General features: G+C 44.3%; 1 pseudogene; it reads left to right on the top strand.

The window, feature by feature from the left end:
• The first annotated feature begins 7,987 nt into the window (after positions 1-7,987).
• On the top strand, positions 7,988-8,694 carry LOC136499654 (nuclear transcription factor Y subunit C-6-like; annotated as a pseudogene).
• Positions 8,695-14,778: the final 6,084 nt, after the last annotated feature.

The raw sequence follows: 14,778 nt of genomic DNA, 5'->3' as shown, positions 1-14,778 counted from the left end.
GCAGTCCTGCCAGTCGACTCATAACACCAACCTATCCACTCAGAATCATCACCTCAGGGACGGACAATGGCCTCCACTGTAACTAAGAGACCTTCTCCCAATCGCTCATTCGCCTAGAAGTAGCGGGGTTCCATTCCATCGGGATAACCTACATAGCTGAGCACTCTCCACAAGAGTGTAGGCATCCCAAACTCTCCAAGGAACGTGTGACGTTGACGGGTACGTGGAGCAAGCTGACGGCTAGGAGCTCTGCCTCCGGTGGACTTGCGAGCAGTCTGCTTGGTGCGTGCCATCTGCACCATCAACATGTACCCTTTTGTGAGACAATGCCATAATGGATAAGAGTTACATAACCGAGTAAGAATTTTATAAGGGGAGGAACCATGTAGTTTTGTGAATGGTAATTTAACATGATGCATGCTCGTTCCGTATGTCCTTACAAACTTAGGAAAAATTTTGTTTCTAACGGTAGACACGGTGGCATACATACGTTCTCTCATATAGATCGTAACTAGTCGAACTACACGTTTCGTTGTTAGTGTACCTGCATAAAATTTCATTTCAGCCCTAAACCCATAATGAAATATGCAGAATGTAATTGTAAATACTTTCATATATGTATCCCCATACATATACTTCCGTATCAATCTACCCAACAATAATTTAAACCCACAATTAAATACGTACCATGTACACATGCAAGCATGCATACATAGCCGTACCAAAGCTAACTCTTCCCGACCGCACGCTCACATCTTGCGGTCATACACTCATCTTACCTTGGCGTAGAGGCATTTGATCCATACATTGCCACTCAAGTGAATGGCATCCATACTATAGCACGCCGTATGGACGACGAAGTAAAAACCCCCATGTTAGTACTTAAATAGCCACCTAATAGTCCTTAATCTGGGCATAAGGAAAGTGATCATTGGCACACTTTAGATTTCAAATACCTATTAATTACTATTAGTTGCTAGAAAAGGGTTTTGGAACACAAAAACTTTTGTTTTAAATACACTTGTGACAATTAACGTTGAATCCTGCTCTGATACCAGCTGTCGCGGAACCGACCAATTTATAAGAATACAAGTATAATGGCAATCCGCAAGCGGTCGCATTGTCGTACTTGAACTCATATAAACCCGATAGTCCGTCGAGTACCACGACGGGTCTCGATAAACGATTTACAACAACCAAGATCGTACAGGATTCAACATACATGCCACATATTACATACGGTTCGCAGATACTTTTCATCATCAGAGTACGAATAAAAAGTTATTACAAACTAAGTTTGATAAACAAAGCGGAAGCAAATAAGTTCGAAGATAAAGTTTCCAACATAGTTTGATACAGTGCCAAGCCAGATCACGGTCCACAAAAGCAAGGATAGGAATTACTAAATAAGCCTGCCCAGGGCTTACTCCTCATCCACAGCGGGATAGAAGCAACTCTTGCAATAACCATGATACACAGTGCCATCTGCAACAATGGGAAAATAAACCCTGAGTACGAGAAGGTACTCAGCTAGACTTACCCATCATGAACTAGAAATAAAATGACTCCAAGGATTATACAAGGCTGTATAAGTGGACGTAACTTGACAACATTTTGCGAAAAAGGCAATTGACCGTTGTACAATTGTGATTCTTTTATCAAGTTAATTATAACTATCCATTTCTAGATTAGCAACTATCATATGCCAAACATGTGGTATATTATTTAGAATCATACAATAGTAACCATAGCAGGTATTGTAATTCCATATTCATTTGAACCATCATGTTTCATAATATAGTTGCTACGATGTTGGGACTAGCCAAGTTTCTCACTATCCGGGAGAGACGGCGATTCGAATCGATTTCAACCAGCTGGGAATTTATTCCTAACACAAACCCAGATCTATCAGCCACGATAGTCTTAGGTCACCTTTGGTACAACTCAGGTACACATTTCGCGGGTCCATACCGCACCGCACAATCTGGAACACCAGATGCCAGGATGCTCAGGCCAAGCCTGCCCTTGGGCTCAGTCTGATCGTTCCCCGGAAGGAGCGCACAACAGAACGGTTCCTGGCCTGAGTTGAATTACTCGGCTTCGCGGTCGAAACGAGTTATCCGGCCAGCTAAGTGAGAGGCATGCATTCAATCTTGTCAGAAGCGCCAACAATGGTACGATCCTTAATCGACATAGATGGGGATAAATCCACACCCAAGACCTCCATGTCTTGTTGCTTCTCTATCGACTTCCCGTCCGGTCTCAATTTATTTTTACCACATGGTTCTGTTCCATGATAGCAGATATAGCCAACCGTGCTCCGGTATCCACCTATCTCTCGCAGGTGATAGGACATCACCCGACTTCTACCGGTCTAAGCATGGCTAAGCATATATTCGATCCTGGACCTATACCGGTTAAAGGGTTAATATCTGGACAAGGAATGTACATGCATCAAGTGGTTTCATTCAACTCTTATACCTAATGCATCAATCATAAATACGTAAGTAAACATTTGTAAATTACTGGGAGACTTATAATGCTCCGGGGCTTGCCTCGCAGAAAGGAAGTAGGGCGGTGGTCAGGACACTCCGGAAGCTCTTCAGGGTTCTGCTCCACGCCTTCGGGAGCGGGGGCTTGCGGATTCTCCTGCGGGTTCCCTTCCTCTGCTTCTTCGAATTCCAGCAACGTGATCTCTTCCTCCGATCCTAGATGCATGAGTATGGTATGAGTATTACGAATGCATAATGTTAACAAGTGCATCGCGTTGTTTGAGTAGGTGCATATCTCTTCTCGATTACTACTTAACTATTTCTACAATGCATCGACTACACCACAACTAGCAGCTACTTGTTTCACTCATAACTGGAGTTCTACAAATTCAAAAACAGTGATCCTGGACTTTCTGGAAAGCTTATCAAATTCTGTACAACTTTGTTATTAACCATTTTTACAGTCTACATCAGTTTCAACATGCAACTCATCATATTCTAGAATCAGTCCGGAAATGATTTAACATGCAATATAAAGTAAGAATGCTTCTACTTCAGGTAATTATTCAAAATTTGACAACCTAGAACCTACCAACAGTTTCAGCATACCAAATACAGTTAAGATGATATAATGGTGAAGACCAAACTATTTAGTAAATTGCCTTTATTATTTTATTTAGATATCTAGGTTAAATAATAAATATATAGCAGATGTGCTTAATAAATTCTCAAAAATTTACAGAGCCTTACTAATGCTATCAAAGGACTGCTATAAAAATTTCATGTCATTTTACTAAGTAGAACATTCTATACAAAAATAATAAGGAAGCAAGGCTTGAAATAGCATAAATGGAAAATCCTATTGAAAAGTGTCAAGCAACAGATTTCTTATTTTTCCTAACATCCATATGGTACTAGTATCACCTCCAACAAATTTCATGAATTTTGGACTCATAATTAATTTATAAAAATTCATGCAAGGATTAACTATTTATAAAAGAAAAATCTATAACTATAGATCTACACATGCACTGGTCCTCCAATTTTTACCCAAGCTCATGTATGACAAGAATAGCCTACCACAAAAATTTCATAATTTTTGGAGCACAGGAACTCTAGATATAAAATAAATAAATTTAAATACATTCAAAAGCACATTTCAAATCCTGATTTAAATCTCCATAAATTTCCACTGTTGAAGCTAGGAACATATTTTTCTTAAATACTACATTTCCTAAGGAACACTCACAAATTTATGTCACAATTTTTGGAGCTATCAAACTAAAGATACAAAAATAACAAAACATACTTGAATCTGGAATTTTTGAACTATCCCTAAAACCTAGAGTCGCTGACAGCAGGGACCCACTCGCCGGATGGATCCACCGGTCAGCGAGACCAAAACAGAGCTGGCGGCGCTGCTCAGCTGACGCGGCGAGAACTCGACGGCGGCGAGTTCGCCGGCGGTGACATCATCACCATACGACCTACATGACCTAGCGCGTTGATTGGTATACTTGGCCGGCCCTATCGTCGCCACCCGCGACGACGGCGGCGGCCATGGCGGAACGGCGGGGCTGGGCCACGGCAAAACGCCGGTGACGACCTCGGTGGCCCGATCTAAGGCTCTGACGAGCACCGGTGTACTACGGAGGACCTAGCGCACCAGCTATCGCGGGGAATGGTAGGCTACAACGGTGTGGCCACTACGACGGGACACGGCGGCGAACTCCGGCGAGAGCGTGCGCGTTGCTGTGGCTTACCAAGCTTGGTCAGCGAGCACGGGAGGGAGCAGTGGGTCGCTGAGGGGGCGGAGGAGCTATGGTGGTGGTGCTGGAGTGGCTAGGCGCGGGCTGCGCGCGGCTATGGCGATGACGGAGCTGCGGGCGCTCGGCGGCTGCTGCTGGCGCTGCGACGAGGAGGAAGGCCGAGGAAAAATGAAATGGGGAGCACGGGAGGGAGCGGGCGAGTGCGGGGGAGCTAAAGCCGTGCTCTGGCCTGGCCGAGCCACACGCGGCGAGGCGCCGGTGACGCGCAGCCGTCGCGGACTCCACGCGACGCGCGATGTCTGAAGCCGGTCGGCCATCGAGCTGGGCGATTCAGTTCGTTCAGACACGATCGGAACAGCCTGACAGCGAGTTTTGGTGATGACTTAACTTCCAATCCGTGACGAATTAGCGCTAGGTTACTACACCGACTTTGTAGACCTAAGTACCAGTTACAATTGTTGTTCAATGATCGGGTTCCAATTCTTATCGTAAACCGAGTAAAATCATGATCAAAGTCGGCTCGTCAGGCTGTCAGGGTTCCTGACTTAGAAAAAAATCGTTAAGTGTTGAAAACTGGGTTTTGCTGGTTTTTGTGGGACCCATTCAAGCATGTTAGAAGCTAAATTAGCCCATGACCCAAAAATAAAAGTTGTTCCTTATGTCAAACACTACAACTTTGCTTTAGTGAACTCCTCCATGCAAGGTCCCTAACACCTAGTTCAACTTTAGTCAAACATGTCACTTTGAAATCATGATACACATTCAAACCATGGCTAAATGACCAAACTAGCCCTAGCACTAAAAACAATTTGCAAGGTCATTTAAGCATTTCATGTAGTAGTCACTCATATAGCTATTCAGGTCAACACATGAAATATCACTTAAGTGCTGGATCATGAAATGTGGCCTTCATGAACAAGGTTCCTTTTGTTAACCTAAGTATAGCTAAGGTGTTTTAGTGACCAACATTACCCACTTGCATCCATTTGCACATGATCACATGCATATGTTCTAAGAAACACGCGATAACAAGTAATGTTTCATATGTTTCGATCAAATGTTTCAGTTGTAATTGATGATTTATGAATGCTTGATGCTCATGCTCATGTTATGCAAGTCAAGTTATGCAAGGCTAACACCCGAGGTGTTACAAAAAGGTTTCAGTCAGATTCCTGGTGTTGATTATAATGATGTGTTCTCTCTAGTTGTAAAGCATAGTTCAATTCGTACATTTTTCGGTATTGTTGCTATGCGAGATCTTGAGCTTGAGTAGTTAGATGTAAAGACCGCGTTTCTATATGGAGAGCTCGAGGAGGAGATATACATGGACCAACCAGAAGGGTTCATAGTACCTGGTAGAGGATCATGTTTGCAAATTAAAGAGGTCCTTATATGGTTTGAAACAGTCTCCTCGTTAATGGTATAAAAGGTTCGATTCTTTTATGATATCACATGGTTTTAAGAGGTCTGAATTTGATAGTTGTGTGTACATTAAATTTGTTGATGGATCACCTATATACTTGCTGTTATATGTTGATGATATGTTGATTGCTGCCAAGAGCAAGAAAGAAATCACTACGTTAAAGAAACTATTGAGTTGTGAGTTTGAGATGAAGGATCTTGGTGCTGCTAAGAAGATTCTAGGTATGGAAATTACAAGAGACAGAAATTCTGGTTTGTTATTTCTTAGTCAGCAAAGTTACATTAAAAAAGTTCTTCATCGTTTCAACATGTATGATGCAAAGTCTGCTAGTACTCCTATTGCTCCTCATTTCAAATTATCAGCTTTACAATGTGCTAGTACGGATGAGGATTTTGAGTACATGTCAAGAGTTCCATATTCTAGTGCTGTTGGTTCTTTGATGTATGCCATGGTTTGCTCTCATCTTGATTTATTATATGCTATGAGTTTGGTTAGTAGATACATGGCTAATCCTAGTAAAGAACATTGGAAGGCTGTTCAGTGGATTTTTAGGTACCTTCGTGGTACAACAAATACCTGTTTGAAGTTTGGCAGGACTGATAAGGGACTCACTGGCTACGTGGATTCAGATTTTGCTGCTGATTTGGATAAGAGGAGATCTCTCACAGGTTATATGTTCACTATTGGTGGTTGTGCTGTGAGTTGGAGGGCAACATTGCAGCCCGTTGTTGCCCTGTCTACCACTGAAGCAGAATACATAGCTATTGCTGAAGCATGTAAAGAATCCGTTTAGTTGAAAGGTTTGTTTGCTGAGCTTTGTGGAGATGATTCTTGCATTAATTTAATTTGTGACAGTCAAAGTGCTATATGTCTCACTAAAGATCAGATGTTCCATGAGAGAACGAAGCACATTGATGTCAAATACCATTATGTTCGCGATGTGGTCGCGCAAGGTAAGCTGAAGGTATGCAAGATAAGCACACATGATAATCCTGCTGATATGTTGACAAAGCCAGTTCCTGTTGCTAAGTTTGAGCTTTGCTCAAGCTTAGTTGGTATAACTGTTTAGCCCAAGAGGCTATTTGGCACCGGAAAGTATTTCTTTGTCGTTTCAGGGTGAAGGTTCGTTTAATGCTACAAGAAGGAATTTGTCTCAAGGTGGAATTTGTTGAGCTATGATCCAAATTCAGCTTTGGCCAAAGCGAAGCGGCCCATTAGCGTTAAGAGGGATTACACCATCTATTAGTTCCGTATTGCTAATAGATGAGGGTGTGGGGTTTTTCCTCCCTATATATACGGACCACCTCCCTCATGAAAGGGGGCATCATAGACTTGTATACGGGAAGGCCCCTAGGTTAGGGTATCCTTAAGTTGTAAATCTCCGGCGTTTGTAACCTCACCCAATATAGTGAAGATTTGCTGGCTGGTGTCCGTGGTTTTTTTCCTTCCACCTTGAGAGGATTTTTCCACGTTAAAATTTCGTTTATATTGTCTATCGTTTATAAAACTGCAGTAATTCGGTATGGACTATGGACTTTGTTACCACAACTGCCCCCCGGGGCCATCTGCCAGCCGAGCCTTGGATTGGATCCCTCCAAAGCAGACACGTGCGGCGTCCAAGGTGTGGCGAGGTGAGGTCTTGCCGTGTCCTAGGTCTCCTCCGCCTCGGCAGGCTAGGTGTCGTGCGTGTTGCATGCCCATCGTCAACCGGCATCATCATCGGCCTCCCTCCGAGGTACGTGGTGTGCTGTGCTGTGCTGTGCAACAACAGATCGCCTTATGGCCACTGTTGGAGAAAGTAACGAGGACATGGAATAGTCAGTGGAAAACAACGGTGTTGAAGGGGGTATGACTAAGTGGGCTGTGTGGTGGCCCAGCTAAAAGAAGCATGTGGTCAAGTAGCACTCGCAAACAGCAGATTGGCCCCACATGATTTTCTGGCACGCTCCGCCACTGACCATCATCACCTTATTATAACAATGTAAAAGAATGAGCATATGTATTTTTATGTTCATGCAATACATTATAACTTGCATTGGCTCTGTTGTTACCTCTTCATATAATTTTTGTTTCTTTCTTAACCGTGTTCTGAAGTTCTCTTACTGGGGACAATTTTGTGTCAATGTATACCAACCTATACGATTCTATGAAATAAAACAATGCTAGCATCATCAGTTCATAACAGCTCTGATTTGGAAGTTACACTGAAGACTGAACTGACCGTGTATAATCTTCTCCAAATGACAGGTCCGACAGTAGCAGCTGCGCACCGATCAGTGTGTGCGAGGTGCATTTTGGACGACATGGATCAAACCTCACAGGCCAAGGCAAACGAAGGTGCCACGAATGGTGGTGACACTGATGACAGCGCAGCTTCATATGCTCTAACAACATACGACGACCAGCAACCTGTACCACTGGCTTCAGTGCCTCCTCCATCGCCAGCCGGCAGCGTCGCCTTTGTTCCGCTCCCAGCCTCCCTGCAGGCCAGCGGCGCTGCAGCCTACCCAGCCACCATTCCGCCGCCGCCGTTCTCAAATCCACACGAGATCGCGTTCCAGCAGCAGCAGCACCGCCAGGAGGAGCAGCTGCAGGCATTCTGGGCGGGCCAGCTCGCCGAGGCCGAGCAGCAGGCGGAGGCGGGCGAGGTCAAGCTCAAGGTCCACCACAGCCTCCCGCTGGCGCGGATCAAGAAGATCATGAAGGCCGACGCGGACGTCAAGATGGTCGCGGCCGAGGCTCCCGCGGTGTTCGCCAGGGCCTGCGCGAGATGTTCATCCTCGAGCTCACGCTGCGGGCGTGGCTACACGCCGAGGGCGCCAGGCGCCGGACGCTGCAGCGGGGCGACGTCACCGCCGCGATCCACAGCACCGAGACCTACGATGTCCTCACCGACATCGTGCCGGAGGAGGAACGCTTGTGGTCCAGGGGGGACGGCGTGCGCCAGCGACGACGACGGCCGTGCCAGTCATTGTGCCGCCACTGCCAGCCTACGGCCTGGCTCCGGTGACGTCGTCCGTCCCTTTTGCAACGTGCCACTTCTGCGGTGCGTACACCGTCATATCATAGCGCTGGGAAGACCCTGCAACCGAGGACGACGAGGATGACGGTGACTACCCCGGGCTTCCGCAGACAGCACGACCAGTGGCATGATTGGCCGCAGGATGAGATCGGCATGTCTCAGCTAGATGGTGCCCCGCTTGGAGGAGCCTACTAACAAAGGTAGTTTCTTTAAATACGTATGCTCCATGAACTAACGATCATAAAGAATTATAAGTAATCGTGCGTATCATATACTTGCAGGGTACGAGTCGTACGCACCGTCGACAAGACCATACCGACGTTGGCTACACTCCCAATGTGTTGCCAACAAATCCGAAGAGACAGGGTCTTAGTTTGTTAGGTCAAACGAATATTGACGTCCGAAACTTTCGGGTTATTTGGTTATGTTATGTCAAACCAATGAAAATGTTATGCGGTCAACTTGCGCACGGACTTCATTTATTTGCTTCATATTCGTTTCTATGCGTCGCGGCAGCACTGCCGGCAAGATTAAGTAGCAACTAGTTCGGGAACCGACAGTCCCGTCGTATCTCGACGCCAGTGGCCGGCGTCTTGCGCGAGGGGTCGAGGAAGCCGGGGTCCATTGTCGCGTCGCCGCCGATCCTACAATACGAGGCAAAAAAGCCAAAGAAACAAGTTCCCTTAAAAAAATATTCGTTTCAATCCGATCCAATTTTTCATCAAGTACTACTTAAAATAACTCCTACTATCGGCGCGACGCGTTCTGATTAAACCGTCCAGGTACCACGGGGCGGGCGGTGGGCGCGGCGGTCAAGTGGGCTTGCTGCTCGGGCAGGCGGGACTGGCCGCGGGGTTTTATTCGGCTCTGCCACGCCACGGGTCAAGGCGCGGCACTGCTGCGCCAAGCTCGGTGGCGCGGCAGAGCCCTGCCACGTCACCGGTCAGCGATTCCGGTCACCGCCACGTCAGCCCTCTGCCGCGCCACCATGCATAGCGCGGCACAGGTATTTGGCCGCGCCAGGGCAATAGGCGCGGGCAAAAGTGTTAGTTTTTTAAAAAAAACCGAGCACGTTAGATTTAAAATTAGTTTTCAAAAAGTGTTAAAATTAAAAAAAATGTATGCCGAGGATATATTCCTTAATCAGGATTAGCAGTAGACTTATATTAAAGACAACCAGGTTAACTATATATTGTCATATTATAATATACGCCGTACAATTCAGTGCAAATAGTTTTGTACTTATATATGCAAACGACTGTTTGGATCGAAATACAAAAGTTCTGACGCGTACGTATGAGCAGCCGGACAGACCCATAATTATGTATAAGCAGTATGCTAGTAGTTTATTAAAGAACTGATCTTTTTTTTTTTTTTGCGAACGGGAGAGTTTTATTGGAACAAATTACGGAAAGTCATTACAAACCTGGTCCTTAATCCAACGGTCTGGGATCATGCATTCGAGCGACCTACGATCATTTGACGTGGCTATAGCCAGCGGATGGCACGTCGTTGGAATGCATGATCCCGTTCAATTTGCCTTTAGCTCTCCTTGGAAAGGAGGAGATTCAACTTTCTTTTTGCTTTCGATAAAAGGCACATGTCGTATATATATATATATGCAGCATTGCAGCAGGACCGCAAGGTGCAGACTTTTGCTTCGTGGGCCACATATATATATGGCTATGAGTATGAACCTATCTATATCTTGGCGCTGGTTTAGTTTCACCCTAACTTTTAAAAAGTTGCTACAGTACCTGTCACATCGAATGTTTGCGGCACGTGCATAGAGCATTAAATATAGACGAAAAGAAAAACTAATTGCACAGTTTGGTGGAAAATTGTGAGACGAACGTTTTGAGCCTAATTAGTCCATGTTCGAACACTATTTGCCAAATAAAAACGAACGTAGTAGCCCCCAAAATTCAAATTCCTACGACTACACAAGGGCTTGGTTGAGCAATTGAGCTCTCTGGACCTATGGACGTGCTAGCTGCAGAGCGTCGGCCCATCAAGCGCGAATTAATTGCAATTGATTAAGCATGTTTGGTCCGATCTGGTACCTTAGCTACAGTGCTACACACCTGATATCGAGCAAGATTCGTTCCTCACACCTTACCGTAGTACTCCGATCAGACAACAATGCGTTGGATTGAGTAAATTTCTAGCTGAAGGGAATCTCTTCGTTTTGACACACAAACAATAGACAAGCCAAGTGTTCACGAGCTATTTTACTAGCTTTGATTTGCCCATTTTCATTTGAAGGTCTTCAGTAGGATTAGTAAGGAAATGCAGTGCTTTGGTGTGCATATATTCACACCAATCTGTTGCACGTGCTTTACTGTACATATATTCTTCTTCTGTGAAATCTAAAAGACTGGACCAGGTGCCCCCACTTTAAGTGATTAGAATAGGGGTGTTTGGATCCAGCTAAAAAAAAAATTAGGAGGTGTGTTGGAAGCATGTTGCATGTGATGTTCGGATACTAATAAAAAATAAATTACATAATCCGTCAGTACTTCATGAGATGAATTTTTTAAGCATAATTAATCCATCATTAGCATATGTTTACTGTAGCAAAACATTGTCAAATAATAAATTAATTAGGCTTAAAAGATTCGTCTCTCAAATTAGTTGTAAACTATGTAATTAATTTCATAATTAGTCTATATTTAATACTCCATGCATATATCAAATATCTGATGAGACAGCGACTAAAATTTAGAAGGAACAACAACACCCCCTAGATGTAGCTGTCCCGAAGCTGGACTTGTCGGTACGCATGGCAATGCTGTTGGGTCGGCCTAGGTCCATCACAGGTCACAGCTGGGTATATTCTGCTGCATATTCTTTTCGTTCCGAATCTAGCCAATCACTTTCCTGACTTATGAGAATGTCTTGGAAATAAAACCAAATTACATAGGCCCTGCTCAGTGACACTATTCTCTTTATACAACTATTACCTTTATAAAATTATCATGCAATATGTTGATGACTCTATTCTCTTTATAAAATTACCTGCGTTGGCAACAGAGAAGTTGGCATTTGAACTTGGGAATCAAATACAAGCCAAAAACATTAAATTCAGGCCAATTTGGAATAAGTTAAGCAAATCCTAGAAAAACCGACCTAGGCTGGTTTCTTGACGATCGGACCTTCCACGTAAAAACCGGCCTGGGATAGTTTTGTCAGCCTTTTTGCCATCTCGATCTGTATAAACCGGCCTAGGCTTTTCCCAAGCCGTCCTAACCCGATTTTGTCTATTGAAATCTATTTTAAGCCAAATTCGATGTAAACTCCTCTGATCTCATGAGAAACTTGCATATTATTATGTTTTAGGAAGATTTTCTATTAGGATAAGACCACCCATCTCTATATATATCAAAGGATCACGGCCGATTAAGGTTAAACATACATAACTGAACAAAAACCAATCTAATCTATAACTTTTTGTCCTAATCTCTTCCAACCTCCTTGTTGTTCATTGCTTGATCTGACAACCAAGGATGACACCCTAGCTTTCCGATCTAGGGAAACTCACTGACGTCCTTATCCCGACGGGGTTCCTCCTGGACGAGAACTTCAGTGGCTTCTTTGCTAATTTGTTGGAAAACTAGTTGTTCTTTGTCCGTAAGCGCAATAGCTATCCTTTGCTGGTTTGCTTGAAAACCTTGTCGCTCTTCACTGCAAATGCTTGTTGGTTATCCACAACGTTCTTCGGTCCGTTTGCAACCCAAGTGTTCTTGTGACCGATCTTTATGTCCATTGTTCACCTACACAGTCATTTAACCCACCATGTAAATGCTACATAATGGCTTGACGTGTCCGTTTAATTAGTTGTTTATCCCATTTAATCACCATTTAGTCTGTTTAAAAGGCTATTTAGCCCGAATAAATAGCTAAACGATAGGTGACCGTTTGGTCTGTTTAAACATTTATACTAACATTGTTTACCTCAACACACTTTTGGGTGACTTCATTGGGGGAATGATTCATTTTGGCTCTACCTTGCAACCAAATTTAATCTTCCCTAGCCAAATTTTTTATTGATCTATCCTTCCTGTGTTCGTCATCACTGTTGCATCTTACCCAAAAGGTCAAGTGCATATGTTATTAATCACCTGCAACTTTGCTTGCTGCGTGATCCTTGGACTCACCTCAATGAGGACTAGGTTGCCAACAAGAAACCAAACTTCGGAGAAAAATCATTGTGTCAACTTTTTCCCTTGGTTTGCTCCCTACTACACCTGCTCATTTACTTGTGCAATCTTTTGCTTGCCTTTTGTAGCTCGACTAGTTAAGTAGTGTATTTTGAGTAGCTTGAGTGCTCTAGTAGTATGTTGTTGTTTTAGCTTCCCACTAGAATTGTGTAAGAGTGCTTGCTTTGCTTGCTAGGCTAGACACATAGTGCTTATTAGGATCACCTTTGTTACTAACACTTATGCCTAGTGTTTGTGTGGTCTGTAGATTTTTAAATAGGCTATTCACCCCCTCTTGCTATCCTACCGGTCCTTACACCTTGGCTGGGTCCTCATCAAGAATGTTGCCACCACCGAGCTGCCATGCCCTCGGATGAAACACCACCACCGTCATGCCCTCAGCTAGGCAACCTCCAATGCACCCTTCGCCATTTCACCGTGCGCTGCAAGCACCGTCAATGGGACAGGAGAGATCAAGAGGCACTAGTGAGATTGAGAGATAGAGGACATCGACTGAGTCATGTGAGGAGGAGGAGGAGGAGGAGGGAGTTGGAGAGAGAAAAGGCTAAGTGAGAAAGATAGAGCGCAATATTTATTTTTAGAGGTCTGCCACTGAAAATGAATTTTACATTTTTAGAGGTGGACCTTGTAAGATGCCTATTTATTTTAATAAATTTTTTATATGGTTATTATCGAAAAATCTTCGTAAAATTAACCACCTCTCAAATTTACAAGATATTTCGGGAGAAGGTGCTAGTTTTATGAACACCGCTGCAAATAATATGGCTTGTCTCTTAAAATCGATTTGTGCTAGCGTGTACTCATTCTAATTACCAGACATTAACGCACCCGGTATTGTTATTTATTGTCACTACCTCTCCGTGTCAGAATTGGGTAATTTGCGCGCTTGCTGCCTTTCTTGGATGTGGTAGCCATTTCTCAGGCTCCCTCTCCATAATCAAACCCTAATTCTCTATCACCCATCACCACCATGGTAGGCCCCTATCCTACCATCGATAGTTGATAGGTTAGAAATTTGAATGATGCGTTGCCGGCACGAGGGCCGTGCGATCCATGAAGTTATCATGAATCATGGGATGAGCGAGTAGAGCCCGTGTCAGCCTTTTATCTATTAAATGCGCCCCTGCCAGAAGTTAGGGTTTGTTGCACGTATTAGCTCTAGAATTACTATGGTTATCCGAGTAGCACGTACTATCAAACAAACTATAACTGATTTAATGAACCATTCGTAGTTTCACAGTTCCAATTAGTTAATACTTGGACATGCATGGCTTAATCTTCGAGACAAGCATATGACTATTGGTAGGATCAACCAGCATCCTCATCGACGAGCCGGTGCCAGCCTCCACATGAGGCATTGGCTAGGCTGGCTATCATTGTTTCCAAACGGACAGGATTTTTAGGCATGGGAGGCCAACGCCCTCTGGCCTTCAGCGTAAGCCGCATCCACGACCAAAAGCGCAAGCGAGGTGTACTTGGTGGTGCCGACCTAGGCGAATGGGTGGATAATAAGTTCAACACTATCATCACACTTCTTGATATGGAAACCGTAGAAAGACGACTACACAGGCCGTCGATAGAATATCATCGGCAGTCCTCCGAGGGGTATCCTAGGAAGGTAGATTGATCGGCAGAGGAGCGTGAGATCAAGAACAAGAAGGCAACAGAGACACACGAGTTAGACAGGTTCAGGCCATCAGTATAACGTAATACCCTACTCCTGTGGTCTGTTGGTTTGTATTAGCTATCGTATGATGTTGCGTGAGTTTGGAGGGGGTCCCTGCCCGCCTTATATAGTCCGGAGAGCAGGGTTACAAGTCGGTTAGATCTAAGAGATAACCGAAAAGTAATA

This window comes from Miscanthus floridulus, chromosome 13, assembly GCF_019320115.1.
Source record: "Miscanthus floridulus cultivar M001 chromosome 13, ASM1932011v1, whole genome shotgun sequence".
NCBI lineage: Eukaryota > Viridiplantae > Streptophyta > Magnoliopsida > Poales > Poaceae > Miscanthus > Miscanthus floridulus.
Note: the sequence above shows the minus strand (reverse complement) of the source record. Positions and strands in the feature narration are given on the sequence as shown.